Source organism: Tenebrio molitor, chromosome 1, assembly GCF_963966145.1.
Source record: "Tenebrio molitor chromosome 1, icTenMoli1.1, whole genome shotgun sequence".
Classification (NCBI taxonomy): domain Eukaryota; kingdom Metazoa; phylum Arthropoda; class Insecta; order Coleoptera; family Tenebrionidae; genus Tenebrio; species Tenebrio molitor.
In genome coordinates, this window is record NC_091046.1 from 7,674,259 (window position 1) to 7,694,613 (window position 20,355).

The window sequence follows — 20,355 nt, forward strand, 5'->3', positions numbered from 1 at the left end:
ATTTTTGCACACGGTATATGCTAATATCCACTGGAAAATTGGACTCCTGAAAGCGACGATCTGGAGCTTTTGCTCTCGTACTTGATCTAACCAAATTGGTCCAAATCGATTGGAGTTTTAAAACACTTTGATGTTTGAATTAATCAGTTCGTTTGTTGCGCGCTTATTTAGTAAACTGTGAGTGTTAATAATACGGCAGGAGACAAAATTAGAAGACCACCAACGTGGCCGTGACTTGTAGAGCCTATGAGGTAGCGTTTAACTTGGTGAATTTATCACTATGATAATTAAAAGATTGAGAAGAGTCGTTTGTGAGTAGGAGTGGCGCAAATTATTATTCGTTTTTATGGTGGTTCAAAAAGGGCAAACAACAGCTGCGAGACATGCTTACTGTTTTCTTTTCTGTTTAATTTCTTCATTCAATTCTGACATATGTGACAATTGATTGATTTAATAACAATTCCAAGAAGATGACTGTCGGCAAATATTAGTGGAAATTATCAAGTCGAATTGTTTCTCATCTTTTAAATATTACTAGAAACCTGTAATCACTACGTGACTGAAAGATCGAGTAAAGTAGTAAAACATGCAAAAGTTAAATACATATTTAAAGTCCATTCAAAAATCAAAAAAAACACCACCTGTTGCTTTAGGTTGGTAAAATTTAAAAAACCCTAGGTAGATATTTTTTCATACTATGTTGGTAACTATAAATTATGACATTTATTTGATTCAAAATAAAATTCAATTACTTTGAATTTCGTTCATATTGTTTTATTAACAGCACGTTTCATTTATTTATTGATTCTTATTATTTTTACTTAAACATGCCCAGAAAAACAAGACACTTCATAAACATTTAACCTCAAAATTACAAGTATCACCAAATTTTACTCTAGACAGCGTTGCCGATAGTAATTATCGAGGAAAATGCGACGTTGGTGGTTTTTTGATTTTTGAATGGACTTTGGGTAAAGTTTGTCTCAATTCTAAATTTCCACCGCCTGTTGAATTATGTTGGCAAAATAAAAATATTTCTAAATTGGCGATTCTTAATAACCAAAGTTGGCAATATAATTATTTCACAAACATGATTCGAAAAAATTAAAATTAGTTCATAAGTTTATTTTGCTTTTAGAATTTGATTTTCTGCCTACTTACTTGCTGCATTTTAAAAAAGGTTTTCGTTCTTTTCCTTTATTCTAAAATACAAATACAATACAAATACAATCGGACGCATTTTTCACCAAACAGTGTTGCCGGTTGTATTTCGAACGTAGAATGCAGTGTTGGTGGAAATTTAGAATTGAGACAGACTTTAGGTAGTACATATCGAATTTAAGGATGAACTGGAGTAACATTGAAAAATGGTGAAATTTGCTTAAAATTGGTACAATAGTCCTTTCATCCATTCTAAACTACTGTGCCAAATTTAAAAAAAATTGGTCGAGGAATTTTAAAGTTATTACCTTTTAAAGTTTCGGGATATTTTACACGTGTTCTTATGAGAAATGGAGCAATGGTCGCATAAAAATTGATAAAAAACATATTTCAAAAAGGTCAATTTTTCTTAAATTTTTCACACATAAAGTATCGATATCGTAGAATTTTCTAATGGATTTACAAAAAAAGTTGGTCGAGGATTTTCCTTGTAATCGCTAATTACATGTGGAAAAACACGGTTTTTGAGGTTATGTATCTGTTTTAATTTCAATAAAAGTGAACAAAATGCATATAATTGACGTCGGTATGCAACATTACATTCATATCGCACGTTTTACTGCAGTTACGTTAAGAACTTTAACAGAAATCAATGAAAATTTTAATTCAGTGTGCTTTTGTTTACTTTCACGTACAGTCTTAGTCAAAAGATTGTAAAATCACATGTAAGTAATTATCTAAATATCAAGAAAATAAACACAAAATTTACTTGCAACTCATTACAATTCGTTTCCAAAAATTAAAAACTATTTTTTCAAATATTGATTTCTCGTAATAAACGTTTCATAGCATTATAAGAATTCCGCAACTTTTTGCTGAGATTGTTACTCCAGTTCATCCTTAAATAATGGCAAAAGACTCATTGACAGTATAAACATTATAGATATACAAGGTGATTTACGAGTAATAATGAGCCTAATAAAATTTGTGATGCAACCAACAATACATGTCCCCCATAGTTTTGTAGTTTGTGTTTTTACTGATTATTCCGCATAATGATTTTGATTAAATTTGACAAATGTAATGTCGGGCATATTGACTATGTTGTATAAAATTAAAATATATATTTTTTAAATCGACATAATCGGTGCGAATGTAATGTTGGCTGTATCACACATTTCGTTAAGCTCATTATTACTCGTGAATCAGACTTTATTAGTGAGAAGAAAATATTTGCGATAACAAAGCAGAGGTACCTGTGATAAGATATGTTTCAGTTTTCTAATAAGTGTTTTTTTTTTCTATACTTACTCTGTACTGTCAATGAAACTTCCGCGTCTATTAAGTTGTTTCAAATCTATGCTCAGTTTCATAGTCAAGTAAAGTTATGTATAAGAGCGAACTTGGTGGTCATTGGCCATTATGAAAGGTCCGTATTTATGATGGAAGTTTCCATGAATTTCGAAGTGATAAGAACCTCCCACTTTTGCGAAGTTGAGGGTAGCTGATATCGTTGTGTGTTAGGAGTAAAAAATTGGGACAACTTTTCATGAAGCCTGAAAGTGTTGTCGTTATGTGACAAAATGGCGTGAATGGTGTGAATAACACCAAATAAATGAGTTAAGGGGATTGAAGAAGGTCGAGGGCGATTTGGTTGAACAAAGTTTTTGTACGATTGTACCTTTCACCACGTACAGATTCTGTGGGTGGCATATTTAAAACGTTGTACAATCAGAAAGAAAAATACATTAAAATAGAGAAAATAGACTCTAGTTGTTTATGGTACATATTGGGTGATTCAAAATGATTGTGGCCAAGTATGGCAACTATATATGTACGAAAATTTATGTGGCAACTGTGTGGATGAGGTAGAGTTGTCATTTGTATGACATTTCATAAGCGTGCATTTGATTGTTTTGATATCATTATACATTGATTTGACAGTTTTCAAAATTGCGCGACTATGAACTGTCAAAGAAATATCAACTCTACCCTACCGACACAGTTGCCATATAAATTTTCGTACATAGTTGCCATACTTGGCCACAATCACTTTGAATCACCCAATACTTTACTTTAAAATCATAAATGTCAATTCTCAATTGTTAGGTATGGGAACTGACATTTAAATCGACATTTTCGATTTTAAGGTTAAGTTTCGGAAAAGATGATGAGTGATAACTGATAATGCTGATAAATTTTAAATCGACGGCAAAAGAAAATTGCGACCTCGAAAAGGAACAACTTTAGCCTAGATTTTTAATTTTGTTTTTAATCTTTAAACTCAATTGGTTTTGATTTTTATATTATTTTATGTGGAATGTAGAATGTATAAATTCAAACTGGTTAATTCCTCCTCTTTTAAATATTGCAATTTTTTTCTAATAAATTACTCTCCTCTTGTTTCTCCTCTAAACTTTGTAATTTCCTTATTTATTGGCTCTAGACATTCATTTTATTGTAATTATTAAAAATGTTTCAAAAAACATAATAATTTACGTATTCTTTCCTTCATAATAATCAATTGTTCTCTATTTGTTTTTAGCATAATTTGGTACACTCTTTATTCATTGGATGTAATTTAGTTTAATATCCTCCAGTTAAGTATTGAAAATTTTCCAACAAATATTTGGTGTTTTTTTTCCTTATTTACATTTTGTAGCGCAGTCCATTCGTTTAATCTGTTTTTTTTTTTTTTTTTTTTAAATTTTGTCTATCTTTCATACTCTAGTTCTCATTGAATGTACCTAATCAATCTTCTTCATTCAATTTTTTTTCTAACAACTATTTGATTTTTCCCTTTTATTTACATTTAATAATGCTCTCAACCCCCCTTGATGTGTGTAATCTGGTTTATCCTCCTCATTCAAACATGGAATTTTTTTTTAGCAAATATTAGTTTTTTTTATTTACCATTTGTAATCTCCTCCATTTTCTTGATATACCTAGTTCATATTTTTTTAGAAACTATTGCGCATTTTTTTTTGTTTTACTTTTTATATCTTTCACTCTTCCTTCACTCACTTGCAGAGCTTCAGTGTGGTATACTCCTCTCACAGATAGGTACATATTAAAACGTTTCCATTTATTTATATTTAAATGTGAAATTCCAGTCTTCTTTTCCTTATTATTATTCATTTTCCTATTTGTTATATGTAGTCTCCATTTGTAATTTTTATTCCCAAAAATATTTTTTCTCTTGTTTGTTTTTAAATCTTGTTCTCTTACACTCATTTTAATCGAGTATGGTTTCTTGTTTATTTTCGTTGCTCCTTTCCGACCTATTGATTTATCTTTTGTTTATTTATACTTATTTACCACCTTTGTTTCATTTGTATTTCTTGGAAAGTTTTTTTAAAAGAATCTTGCAAAACCGCAGATTTTAACCAATTTTTGACGAACGTTCTCCCACACAAACCGAATTTTGTAAACTGTTGCAAATTCCTTTTTGTGCGTAGTTGCCCATCGGTCTCGGTGACGGGGGCCTAAATAAATAAAATTTTGGCAGAGACGTTGTACACATTGCCACCTGTAGTGCTGTCAGCGCCATCTCTGGGCCCTTCTGACCCCACATAATTTAACAACAATTTGCTAACCCGAGACATGCACAAGTATGCCCGTGGGCTTCCCATTAACATTTACATACCTACTATAATATTTGTATATAGCATGAGGTGGACATTAATATAAGGATCAGGAGCATAAAAAATAAGGCCACGCTTTAAATTATACAAAGTTATATGTCATGCTCTTTCCTGCTCTCCTTTTATTGCATTCATTTAAATTGCTCACGCTGCAGAACATAATTCACCTTCGCGTCTCGCACACGAGGGAAATTCAAATTAAATCGGATGGATTTTTACAGGCGGTGATTTAAATCGACGAGGGCGGAGGAAGGCTGCGAAGACGTACAGGTGCCAGTGCAGATATATCAATATCACTCAACCATCACTCCGTGGTACCGTCCGTGTTTGTTTTTCACCGAACACCGAAGGTATAATTCAAGTAATTATAAGAACGCCGAGCAGGAAACAGATCATTGATGGCTAATTTTCTCTCGATTTATGGCGTTTCCTATTTATGATCTCACATTTACAATCCGGATCCAAACTTTATTGAAAGCAATATGTTCATTGTTAAACGGTCACCGTCAAATTGCCGCCCTGAATCGCATAATTTATATCTCGCAGAAAACTGTCTTTGGAGACACAAAGAGACCGCTGCATTTGTATTTAATTCCATTAAAACATGTTCAAACGTGATCGATCGTCTATTAACATAATTTGTTGCACCAGTTGTGCTCTTAATGGTTTTACTATGACGTTTTTCCACTTTTTGCAAATTTCACTGTACGGCACTTCAGCCACAGCCGTAGTTTCCAATTTGTAAAGCAGGAAATACACGGTGCGCCTTCGAATTATTCTTGATTTCAATTAAAACTCTTTTTTGTAATTCTACCGTTCACCGGTAATTAATTAAAATTTCTACACGACAATCCTTTACTTTATGTTGATAAGTAGCAGGATAAGTGTGTTCGTAATTACGGTCAGTTTTCAAAATTATAACTCTTGGAGTTTATGTCTGAAGAGAAATTAATACGGGTATTGGGGAATAACTCGTATCACTTGTAATAACCTTCATTCTAACCTAAATAACTCCACTGGACTGGGCTTGGTCAGTACCGGCAGTTGCAGTACCCTTACAATTTCAGCTCAGCGGGGTGCGAACCATCATCCGGCGGGTTTGAAGCTTATCGAAGCCACTTCCTACTCCCATGATGGTTAATTAGGATTAAATATTTCATATTGATGGACGGTGCGGGTTGGAGCACCCAAGTACCACACAGTTCCAAGGAAAAGCCAGTTTTAGACGGTCATTTATTAGTCTAATAATGTAATTATGTACACAATTTTTTAAAATATTGCCGTATTATGTAAAACGTATCAGGTGGATTTTAATCATTCGTTGGAGGCAGTATTTTTTCTTAATTAAACCTTTCGGGTCATTATTTAGGTTCGGTGAGAGTAATGGAGTGGATATTTTATGAATTTATCCATAAACAGTTATGAATGACGCTTCAAAATGTGTTCTTGGTGTGTAGAAAAATGATGATAAAGCAGAATGTAGAATTTTTTATGCAGGTGTTCCGTCAAGATGGATTGACAGAGGAACAGGAGTTTTAACTTTTTAATTCTTTTGCAAGTGCGTAATAAATAATGTCTTGTCATAAGCGGAAAATGACAGTAGTGGATTGTTGTTGCGGCAAGAAAATGACATGAACCAGTTCAACGTCAATTTTTTTCATTTATTGGATCTTTTTCAATTCGTTCAAGATTTGGATAAACTGAAATATTCAGTTTAATGAAAATGATCTTAAATACATAATTGCATCAAAATTCTTATTTGTCATTTTGCTCTCACAACTTTCATTAGATACATTTATTTTTTCTTCAAACGTCCGTAAAATATGACATTGCACTGCTGCATTGATAATGCTAAAGTGTCACTTCATTGTCATGGCATCTAACGAGCTGACCAGCGTCCGTGAAGTTATTATCTCCGCTGATGAGCGGCTGTAAAGTAAACTAGCTAAATAATTTGAAATTCTTACCTGGTTTCTTAACATGTCTTAAATAACTTGTTATGAAGGTTTGAAGAAAAAATAGTATATGTTATTCGGAGCAAAAATGGTTTTATGTGTTTTGGCTGGTTTGTCTACCAGCCGCAGTACATAAAACTTCATTTTTGTTCCTCATAACATAATATACATACTATTTTATAACTCTATTCCAGACTCGAAGTCGCAAATAATAGTAGATTATATCATTAAGAGTAGAAGTGAGTCTTTTTGTGCTAAGCCCAGAGATTGAAAACCGAGACGAAGTCGAGGTCGGCAACTGGGTGAAGCATAAAAAGACCTACTCTGAATGATACTATTTTATCTTTAAATTTTGTAATAAATCAATAAAAAACATATTAGAGCAAAAAGAAAGACAATTGATATCAGCTTGGTGGCAAATAACATTCAAATATGTACGTTTGAAATTTTTTATAAAGAACCTTTGCCTGCGTGATGACTTTTATAGATTCCTATCTCCCAGCTCCCCGTCCTGTAAACAGACAGGCTCACAAGTAATAGGAAAAGAGTCATAAATTATCTTTGTATCTATTAAGGTTATCTAAGTATCTATCGTCCACGTAACTTTAGCACATTATAGAACACGTCACGAAAAATGCAAATCAAGAATTTGTATTTTTTTTGAGCGGAAAACCCATTTTTCGAATTGTGTGTGTAGAAGGGTTGGTGTTTTCACTTTGTTTGCCTTTAATGGTGTAACTGATTGTTTGATTTTTGTAACAAATACCAGCGTAAAAATACAAAGAATCTTTTGAGGAGCGCCACCCCATTCTGTTTGCTCGCTCCTGTTGATACCGTGATACTAGTTGCTTGCACTTGGGTTCTCACGAAATACTCAACAGGTGTCTCTATTTACATAATCATCTGGAGGAGATAACTAGTCCTGACTTTAAAATTCGTGACAGGAATCGAGTTAATAAACTTTTTGACAGTCCGTGCGATTGTTGGAGCGCCGGTGATTTATGGCGGCGGCTGGTTTGACACCATCGGCGGCTGCGACGCGGCCACCGCCGTTCCCATGCGCTCCTGCTGGACGCTCCCGAAGGAGGCAATCCTCGGTCGCGCCGCCTCACGCGAGATCCGCCGCTAATAAATAAATTAGCCTCCATGCATCATATCGAATAATTAATAGTTTTCAAAATAATGAGTCAATTATCGAAAAAATATTCACAAAAAATCGACTCGCACACAATAAATATTCAATAGCGGCGGTATAAATCAGTTTTAACATTTAACTTTTATATTAACTACGATTTCAATGATAGTAGCGATAATTTATAAGCGATGCAGCTTAAAAATACGCAAGCCGTCGCATAAATCAAGAAAGCATGGATTGTTGAATTCATTTTTTAAATAATATAACATGAGTTCAGAAATAAAGCAAGACCGCGCCGCATCTCTCACTTGTTAATGATAATTTATGCAATGTCTTAGCTTATGCGGAGCACTTACTTCATCACTGTGCAAATCAAAGCGGCCTTTTTGAAATTTAGTTGCCGCTTTGGTGGCGTTTTAATTGCCTCGAATTGTAATAATGCATCGCAACTTGCTCCTCTAGCCGAGATCTATCCGGTACGCCGCCGCGGAGTACTCCTCTGCGGTACTGTTTATCAACTTTTATTACTTTATGGCTTAATTAATTACGGAGTGGCCGTTGTAAAGCACGGTACGAGGAAATGTTGCCACAATTCAATGCCCCAAAGGTGGAATTGCTTACCGGCTTACAAAATATTTATTATCCGACTGCCGCACTGTCTTGGGAAACGTGTTTTTTACCCGTGAAGTACACGTTGGGTGCTTTTCTGGTACGTGTCCATTAGGCGCGGCTCCAGGTGGATCGGGATGGTGGAATTGGGGTGATGAATTAGGATCAGGACTCAGTTTTGCAAAATTTTCGTCGTAAATAACGGCTTCGGTGTTGCTGTGAGTGCTGAAAGGTGTTTACAAGTGTAAATTCTGTTAAAGACCATTTTTATGAGCTGATTAATAAAGGAAGATTTATAATGCACGCCAGTGCGGTGTGGGAACTATTGTAAATAAGAAGATAATACGACTGAGAAATTTATCTGGACATTTTTTTCAGGAAAAATCAAGCTATAAGTCTGATTTAGACGGAGACGCTGAAGTATGTTCAAAACGAGAAATGACAGATTAGACTTAGGCCATTTTCAGTTTTCAGGAAAAAGAATCAAAAATCATTATTACTGATAAATCAGGTTTACTATTTCCGAGAAGAAAGTACAACAAGAAGAAAATTGGTAAATATCGTAACAAAGTCTCAGAACCTTTCAAGATTGGATATTATTCACGCCTACCGTTTTTATACAGACTATGGTTTAGAAAATTCCAAGGAGGTTTTTCAGAAACTAGACGTATGTTTAAGATTATTATTCTAAAAAATAAGCGGTGGGGTGTTGAAGATGGTATAGTAATATGTACTTAGTTTTAGTTATATTCGTTTTTAAGGGAAAATGTAGGCGGAGGTGAAATTAAAGAACGGTTTTGTTGGCAATTATTAGTTTCTTTTCTCATGGTCATAATGTCGTAATGAATGATGGTTGAGTTCATTCAAATATGTAGTAACAGTAATAGTAATACAATGGGACACATCGAGTAATTGTTTATCTCTGTGACAGTTATTTCTTATAATAATTACATAACGTACGACATGTAAGATTGTTAATAGGCAAAACTAAAATTAAATAATTTCAACTAAAAATGATATAATTGTAATTTTCTTCTAAAATAGTATTTTTCATTGTTCCTACCAACAAGAGAAACTATTTTATAATGTTGTTTCAAGCACTAAGGATCCATTATCAATTACATAATTGAAAACAGAAAGTTGTAACGAAGCAAACGTATTAAACAATGTGAAATTTCACAACGTGATCTTTATGAAACATTTTTAAGACTAAGAAAATTTCTAAAACTGTGGAAAAACGTTTCTAGAACAATATGACGCCCAGTGAAAGATTATATGCTGTGAATAGCACGGTCGTGGTCCTGTAAATCACTAAGTCTATATTTTAACAACAAAAACTAAACAAATTACCCGAGCTACAGAGATGAAACCTCTAAGAGCGATTACCTGCCAAGTGACAAGAGCACATAGTGAAAGAGTCCGCGAAGTACAGGATGTGGTCATGGACAAGATCAAGAAGAAGACACTGGAGAGATGACGTAGAAAGGATGGGAGATGAAAGATTAGCGAAGAAAGTTCAAACACAGAAACCAGACACAAAACGACTTCCAGGAGGACCACATAAACGTTGTTAGGATAGTTGGACAGCGCAGGATAATAACCCATACGACAGAGGCAATGGAACAAATAGGACTAAGCCCTAACGTAAGAGGAAGAAGAAGACGAAAGAATAATTATGACTTAACTTTGAAACATGGGGTAATTAGTAATTACTAATTATACTAATTTCGTAATCACTATCAGTATTATGCAATTTTGAAAGGAGATATTTGTTTTTATATTTTTCTTGTAGGAAAAGTGGACAAATATTTTCACTTCTGACCATGAACTTGTTAGCACAAATATTCGAGTACACGAACAAACTAGCAAAATCTCCCCTTTTAGAATAGAAAAATGCAAATCTAACAGAACCACAAACCAACATATTTTAACAGTGCTCCACCTAATCAGAAACTCGGCTTCGCCTCGTGCCTGAAACCTAATTTTCGCGCTGTAAAATACTCCTACCATACTCTAATGTAAATAAATGTTGCTAACCTCGATGTGACAATCGTGATTTTATCAAAAAATGTCTTGAATGTTGAGTTAATAAATTCGCATATTGTCTTTTCATTTTCCGATGGATTTACATTTAGTCTACTCAGTATTACTAGCATTGAGATTATTGAGACATCATCTAATTTGGACGTACTAGAAAGTTGGTAAAAATACATATTTGGGACAAAATTTTCAAATAAATCAAGATTTATTAAAATTTAACATAAAATAACATTTTTAATTTACAATGCGAAAATTTCCGATAATAATGCGGAATCTGGAAAAGTGCCCCGAATGCTTGCAGCGTTTCCACGTTGAATGGCAAGGGAAATCCTCTCAAAAAGGAATTTCTTAGATTTTGAATCCCCTGATTCCGCGATAAGTCGGTCTCCGATGACATTAATAAAATCTATTGTTTCTTTGCACCAAGGGCCTAAGGTTTCAAAGGCTAAACCTTAGCAAAAAAATGCAATTTTCAAATTGCATTTTTATCTCCATTTTAAACTATTTGATTAACATCATTTGCTGATAAAAATACGCAGTCAGTAGACATTTTTTTGGAATATTTTTGGGGTGTTTTTGAAATGACAGTTCAAATTTAACACTTTTTTCTTATAATTTTATTTCGCCCAGTAAGGACAATCAAGGTCCTGGTTCAGTTTTAGCCACAATTAGTAATCACAGGGCACTAGATCTGCAGAATATGGAGGTCGAAACCTGCATACGTTATTGATAGTTTCCATTACTGTGAGTCCACTTTTTAAGTACTTGTACTGAACACCACATTACGTTAAAAAACCGTGTTATTAGAATTAGGCTTTTTGCTAAATCAATGTTATGGATTTATTCCATTATGCTGCAGCGTATAAAGCCTTAAGTAAATTAAATTTTGAATTGATATAATGGTACTATAATGTTAAATGTCCAATTAGTGGCGTTATTCCGTACTTCTGCTAGTAAAGCGTTGATGATTACGACTCCTGTGATGGTTTGTTTGCCTTTGGCGTGAATAGCGTGATTGAGATGTATATTAGTGTTAGTCTTAGAAAATGAGGCGATGCTTTAACCTAATGGTGTCGTTATACAATTAATTTCAAGAGTATGCGATGTCTTTTAGGTTGCAACGAACTATGTAATTTGTAATTTAAACACTCACATTCAGACATTTTCAAATTTCTAAAAATAAACTAGTTTGCTAATATAGACCTGAATTGCTTGTTCTTTGCTAACTGCACTCATAATTTTTATTGCTTCAAGATTTAATTTCACCGAGACATTTCAGATCTCTTCTGGATTGAAGGGGCCGTGAGGCGTGCTTTATAGAGTGTGATCTATTTCTAATTATCTAATTTGGTTTTGGTTTCATTGTAGATTTTACAATGGAAACTGTTTCACTGACATTGTTATTCCACGCATATCATCATTATCTTTGGATTTATTCGTTTGATTTTAGAACCGGTACGACAGGGGGCCTTAACGCCACTTCACAGATTTCACTCATCCGAAGAGAACGAAAAGATTGTTTTCCTCGAAACAGTTTTAACGACATTTCAATTTTTATTACTTTCACAGCGCTATAAATCCATCCGAATTGCGTTGCCGTTATTGTAAATAAAATAACCGTAATTTACAATGCGCGATATCAGATACCGAGAAGTTATTAGCCATGAATAAATACAATTAATTGCTTTATGAATTCTAGTTTTAATTTGCTACCGTAGTGCAGACTAAGCTGATGATATCTAAGAGTGTTTGAAAAATGGAAAGCATGACTGGAAGCAATTACACTTTCAACAACACGTTTCAACATTTGCATATGCAAAGTTGAACATTGTCCATATGGCCGTAATGGCCTTCGTCGATGCCCAACACGTAACAATTCATATTTTCATGGCGGAAAAAATGAAAGCCGGGTATGGGAGACACAGGTGATTTGAAATGAAGCACCGAGTGTAAACTGCTCAACGATTGACTTAGATTAAATAATTGCAATTTGTTTTTATACGCCGCGGCGCCACTATCACCTCTCACTTATAGCAAGCCACAAGTTTACAAGTTTTTACTTCGTTAAGTGAAAATTAAAACTTAGTTGACGCTTCAGTTCCAGTGAGTCTGCTTTTTCTGTGGCGAAATGTCAGTTTTATGAAAGGTTAACTGAGAGTTGAACACCACAAAAAGATTTTTGCATTATCTTGTCTTGTTCATAAGCTAAAGCTCAATGTAAATATTAAATAATTTAATAGATAGCAAAATTAAACGTTTTGAAAGCGATTTGCCTGAAAAAAAAAGTTTTTTTTTTGTTCGACACTGTCAGAATTTGAGAATTTTCTCCTGTGTGAACGGATTTTGATAAATGTCACAACTTGTCAAAACGAAACGTCAAGCTAATTTTATTTATTTGAACCACACAAGGTGATAGTAAGTTATTGATTAAGTAACCCACAGAAATTAGTGCCCTCATGAAATAATTTATCAATTCAGTTTTATATTACATACAGGCTGTCCCGGAAATGGCGCACTTCCGATACACTACGATGTAGAAGAGATTACCGTAAACGTGAGAAAAATGTTAAAAACATTCTATTGGACTTATTTGCTGATTTGGCGGTCTTTGAAAATGGCACTTTACAGGTCAATTATTTCGAAATAAATGTATTAAATTGTCAAGAAATCTACCTCTAATCGTATATATTCTCACAAAGTACAAGATCACTCACTACCAATATCCGATCCTGCATAATAGAAAATTTAGAAGTTTAGGAAATCGTAAAAATTATCTTAAATCCACTAAGGCAACACTGCAAGGTAATGATGTACGAGTATAGTTTGTTTTTTAATCAAAGAACCACGACCTGTTGATTTAGGTTTGCAAATATAAAATTTTACTAAATTTAGGAAATTTAATGATATCTGTTGGCTATATCAGCCAACGCCTGTCATTTTTAATGTCCTTGAAAGTACGCAAACTCGCATCTAAAATTTGAACGTGTTACTAAAAATGCCTCGCAAAGTAAGACATTTATTAAACTTTCAAGTTAGTTGTTATTAGTTATTGTTAACTTTATTAACATGTTGCGCTTCTAATATCTCTAATAACCTCAATTTCTATATGATGAGATTTTTCACCCTAGGTCAAAAGTGTACAATGTTGTCAGCTCTATTTTAGGTGTAAATTGCGGTGTTGTGGTTCTTTGATTAAAAAACAGACTGTATATCTTTGTTTACATTGTACTATCATTTTTGCAATAATTAATTTTTTTGTCTGAACATTTTTTTCCATATTTTTTTCATGTACATTTAAACATCCTCGATATGGTAGCAAGTAGTGAGTGCGCCATTTTAGGGACACCTGTATATGTTTTAATTAATTCGCAAAACAAAATTTATTTCATGTTACTGTAGTTTTACTTTATAATCTTCTCTAGAATTTTTCTTCATAAAATTAATAGACTTTATCAAACAGAGATTGTATTATATTCTAGCTACTGTATCTTGATTTTTACACACTACCTGTCACTTTACCGCACGGAGTGTGGATACTAATACGAAAATTTTACCGCCTACGTAATGTAAATATGTAACTATTTGTAACATAACATTATTTCTTCAACAATAATGAGTTTTAATGATTCCTTTAAAGGAATTGTTTGAACAACGTTATCTACTAAATTCATAATCAAGTCCGTCAACATGGAGTTCCTAATTCACAATTATAAATAAAAACATTGTTAGTGCAAACGGCAGTTTGTTTCTTTCAAACGAAATTTGAGGCAGGATGAAATAAAATACCTACATAACGACATTCGTCCGTGAACTCTTTTTACAGTGTACTCGTTTCGAGTTTCAAGACTCGGCTCCTTCGTCGCCTCGTCCTTAAACGTCTAACTCGTACTGTAAACTATGAGTTCCCGGACTTATAACGTTAATTATTATTTCAGTAGTTAGAGAAATCCACCTCTAAACTCGAGATTCATGTTTCTCATTTCATTACTAAATTACATTTTCTTTTGATTCTTGTTCGGTGCCTTTTTTCTTCAACAACCGGCGGTTCAACAGGTTCTGTCGGAGTTCAAGGGTTTTGTCTCTTTCAAACTACTTCGGTTTAGTTGTCAGCGATACCTAAGTTGTTTTATTTCCCTCGCACAATTCTTTTGTCGATAATTGTATTTCCATAAACTAAATTGACAGGAAAAAATGTCATTTTTGTCAATTTGACATCGATGAAAAATGTCCTACATTTTTTGCAGCAATAAACCTCTGCGTTGATCGTTATCGCAATACCATTTGTTTCAATGAGTGATAAATTGAATATTAAAAAATGAAACTTTTTTTTTCAGACAATTTTCCATTTTGACAACCCAAGGATTGTTGCCTTGCAATAGTTTGTCAACATTTTTCTAGGCAACAAGTTTTCATTGAAAACAGAAAATTTATCAAAACAATAATAAAAATAAAACAAAATAAGCTGTTGTGTAATTACAGTTGATAATCTTCAGTTGGTGTGTCTGGCGTTTTTTTTTTCTATCATCACACGCATCAATTATTATTATTAATATTGTTCAATGAATGAATTAAACTCGTTACATAAAAGTCGAAAAACAAAAATTATAATTGTGGTTTAATTCAGGTTCTTCAAGAGGCCGCGCCGTTGGAAGAATTAATTAAATGAAATAATTTAATATATTGGGTGATTCAAATGATTGTGGATAACTATGGCAACTATGTACGAAAATTTATGTGGCAACTGTGTGGGTAGGACAGAGTTGACATTTCTTTGACAGTTCATAGTCGCGCAATTTTGAAAATTGTCAAATCAATGTGCAATGGTATAAAAAAAATCAAATGCACGCTTATGAAATGTCATACAAATGTCAACTCTACTCCACCCACACAGTTGCCACATAAATTTTCCTACATACCTAGTTGCCAACTTATCGACAATCATTTTGAATCACCCAATACTTCACTTAAATTTTATTTAACGAGAAAATATGCTTTGGTGGAAGGTGGAGTTTGTTCCTAACAAAAAATATAAACAAATGAAAGAATCTAACATATAAATTATTTTTGGTGTAGTTTAAGCGTGAGTTAAATTTTATTTGCTGCTCAATAAACTGCAAATCGATTGATAAATAAATCACCGATGTAAATAATAGTTATTCATGTATTAAGGTCGTAAGAGGGCTTTTATGGCCTGAGGTGTGATTTTGAGCCCGAGTGATAACGAGGGCTAAAAACACGCTGAAGGCCATAAAAGCCAGTTCACGCCCGCAGTACATACACTATTTTATGCACGATTAAGACCTAAAACCCTAACATTTAACAAAAATTAATAAATAAATGTCTGCCCACACCACGGGATGTTTGCATCGCGTAGTGCTCCCGTCAAATTTTTAGTTTTGCGCGTAACCTTGGGAACAGTGAAAACACCCGTAGCCATTATGTCAATTGCAATTTTCGGTTATAAATTCATTAACGAAATGATAAACAAGAATGAGAAAGCGGCAGAAATGAGTGTCCAGTATCGAGTAATCCCCTTTCGGGATTAGGTAATTTAAGTTAAGTGGCAATTTTTTTCCTAATTTCACCAAAAATGTTTTTGACTTTTATTTGACATATCTTTATGGCCCACGGGCATAAAGTAATCCGTGGGCCATAAAGAGACGTTTATGTCAAGAAAATTTGTGCATAATTGTCAAATTATAATATAATCGTGCATAAATTAATTTATAAACATGAAGAACATTTAAATTAAATTTTTGCAAGCCATCTGATCTTAAAAAGATTTGAATTACCTCCTCTATCAAATCAAATTTATTCCTTTGCGAATATGCCCATGGAACAACAGGCCAAATCTGGAACTGGGACACTATCTTTGTTGGTGTCAGATGAGTCCACCTTAATTTGACGATGGCTTTTGGTGCTCTACGTCATGATCTCCAGCTAACTGAGTACAACGACCGATAGGAGCTCCAAAGGAACAAGTGATGAACAAAAAGTCTTTTAAAATACAACCTTGAAAAGGTCACTTTGGCGAGAACTTCTTTGTCTAATTGTTCAATGCAATCACATATTTCGCTGTCCAATAAATGAATTTAGAAAACGAAATCTTTTTTTAAGAATTCTCGAAACAAATACTTATGTAATTTATTTCTAATGAAACTATGTAGTAGAGTTTGTCAAATTAAAGTTTTAATGGAAATGAAAATAGAAGAATCAGCAAAACAGAAATTTCCCTTGAAATTTGTAAGGTGTCGGCACAAGAGACCCCCAGTTACTTCCGAATTCATTTGAAATTTTAAAAATTTAATTCTGTTAGAACCAGATTTGTTGTAATTTTTCATCTCTTATCAGGGACCAGATCGCAATCCACGTGATTTGTTTTGTTTTGAAATCTCCTGAAACATAAGTTTTCTCTCTTTTTCAATGGAAGAGTTCTCTACACGTGCACAATTTTTAGGATAGATTTTCACTTTTCTACCTGCACGGCGAGGTAAATCCTCCAGTTATTTCAGTTTCATACTGTAATTATATAAATAAAGATTAATAGTGCAATTAAAACGTAGCGCAATAATTCTCTCTCCTAATGTGATCAACAAAAAGTCCGCTAGAGTAAAATAACATGTATATTAATATTAATGTGGCGTTGCATTTAGAAATCGCCACTGAACCGGACGATAATATCTAGCTCGTGCTGGTGCAGACACGGGCTGGATGGAGTTCGATGCGTGTGAAGAACACGAACCCATCGTCTGGTAGCAAGGATGCATCCATTTTGCCATATTTTCAGAACCGCATTCACTCTCTCGGTCTTAATTGCAAAAGTAAACGATCCCTTCAAATTAATTAAGCTAATCTGATGTTCGTATCCGAAGCCGATCGCCCACTAAGTGCACGTAATTATACAAGGTGTTGGTGATCGAGCGCATTCATAAAGATTTAGGATCTACCTCCTTAAATAGGCACCTTATTTGGCCTTACCTACGTATTATCATGCCGTTGATGATATGTTTATGTTAAAATTCGATCCTTTGATGATGAACGGAAGTGGCTTCTGAACACTTTAATGCCACATTCGACGGGAAATTCCTCTCGAAAGTGGTTATTTGTTCTTTAATAAGCGTTGCGTTTTTTCGATGTGCTTTTTTAATCCGTCTCGTAAAATGTTTGCCTTCGATAATCTGTAAGTGGGGATTGTAAAAACGAAATGACCGTTGCAGGAATAAAACGACGTTTCGCAGCTGGACGTAATGACTGACTCCCAAATTTTTGCGAACTCGTGAACGCCGAATACTTAAAATTGCATTCGGGGGCACGCTCGTGTAGGAGTCACGAGGAAGTGAAGTTTCTTGGTGAAACATAAAAAACCAGATAAATGATTGTTTATGTTTTGAGAAAATTGCCTTGGGAGTTTTTGGTTTTAAGTTTCATTGGCCTAAAGTTTTACGGCGCGGATCTATCAGCGGAACGGGTCGGCGAATTATGAAGTAATCAATAATGGTGTTCGGTTGAATTATTTTAACAATAATTTGTTATTTATAAAGCTATGTAAATCAGTTAACTGTAAAATAAGGAAGCTTAACAAGCTTACTTTTTTATGAAACGAATCAATCAAGTCTAATGAGTCCCAAAAAGGATGAAACCGGTCATTGGTTCCATGTTGAATGGCGATAAAGTTGAAAGAATTCTTCAGGCTCCCACTTTTTGTTGTAGTAAAGTAGTAAGTGTTTAGTTCAACGAATTGTAATTATTCCGTTAGCTCAAAAAAGTTGCGCTTTTGACAGTTAAGAATCTTGCTGACTTATTTCGTGTAAGCACGCTTAATTGGCTTAGTTATTATTTAATTATTACTTCCATTTGACAAATTGTAGACGTAAATAAATAATACAAGATTATTCAGTATTTATATTTGTTTAGAAATATGTATTGAAACCCACAGCGTACACTGTTATCATGTCTAAATTGGATTTGATTTCATTTTGAAGTGTTCACCAGTTAAGATTAATATTATAAAGCAAGTTCCGCAGAAAATCAGTTTATGGATGTCATGCAGAAATTAATTTTCTTGTGTTCTTAACAGTTTTCTATTATTTTCAACTTTTAAAATTTGTTACGGTATTTCATTTTTTGACATTTTATGCCATAGATAACGCGCGTTCAAAAAAATATGTACTCAAGTGGCCTGATGTCTGCTTTTGTTTTCATTAACGTATGATGTACCTTCATCACCTGTCAAACCATAGATGTCTAAGGTTATATTATTCAGCGGTGCGAATTATTTTTTGGCAAAAAACAGTTCTTTTCAGTATCAACCAATGAGTTTTCCTGGTTTTCTTAATACAACATGATGGTTTGCACTTCTAATTAATGCTTTGATTTAGAATAAAATGATGATCAGTGTGAGGTTATGCATGTGAAGGAAATGATAACCATGCTTTTTTGGTCTCTTACAAACGTCATTCTATCAGTTTTTACTTGAATCGATCATTTAATTTAGAGTAAAATGATAATCGATTTATACAGGGTGATTTTGAAAGTTATGCAGATATTTTATCCTGTGATAGAACCCCAAAAAGCACCAATTGAGCCAATAATGCCTTGTACAAATGTTGATATTTTTAGAGAAAAAGGGGCTAAAAGCTTTTCAAAAAAGGTTTGGGAACCACTGAATTTAATGAAAAAATGGGTAAAAAAAATCATGTTGACTTTTTTTATTGTCATTTAATTCAAAATCAAGTCACTTTGACAAGAACCTCAGTCTTAACCTTAATTTAAATCACAAATGGCTTTCACCAACCTGGAGAAAACCGATATGGTTTTGATGTATGACAAAGCCCGTGGACATTCAAAGCTAGCACGGCAAATCTACGGTGAAAGGTTTCCCCTAATGCACGAACCTTTGTAAACGTTGTGCAACATCTTAGCGATTTCGAACGTTTCGAAATGAATAAGGGCGACCTTGGCCGCCAATGAGAAGATAGCATTTTCGTTGCCGAAGAAGAAATTCTTGACGAAACTGAAAGCCAGCCACGAACAAGTACTCGGGGTCTTGTCATTGTGTCTTGTAAATCTGGGGTGTAGTTTGGCTGCGAGTTCAAAACGCCACTCAGGAAATTCGTCAAAACAGAGGCATTCTGAATTTGAGCAACTTCTTTGATGTTTCATTTTATGCTTTTGTTATATTTTCTTCGTTGTACTTTTTAATAAAAGAAATTAGAGCAGGCCATGATTAATTGATTAACATACAACAGTCGACAATTCTGATTATTCATCTTTAATTTAAATCTGTCATCGGCAACTTTGAAGAGCTACCGGTTTTATTTATTCATTTAGAATAACAAACACTTTTAACTGTATTTTAACATTGACAGCTGTTGCAAGGATGACGTTCCAACATGTTGCCAACTGTAGGATGTTAATCATGGCTTGCTCTAATTCCTTTTAGATTTAATCGCACTGGATTAACCTTGGTTAAGTTTATCAAAATCGTGGATTGGACGCATTTTTGGAACATTCATCTTGTTTCGGTGCTAATTATATTCTTTTCATTATGTGAGATCTGCATAATAAGAACCATTTGCATTCTTACACTCTCAGGCACGTTGATTTAGCTTTGTCCTCATATTCACCCTTTGATGACATTTTCCCAAATTTTTTTGAAAATACATACTTTAAAATGTGCTTTCTCTTGTAACATTGCAGATTGTTTTCTTTAACATATTTTGTACTTAACCTGCAGCAAACAATGGAAACAGCATCATTTTATTGTTCTCTGGAAGTTATCTCTTTTTTTTTTAATTTTTTTTTGTAACAT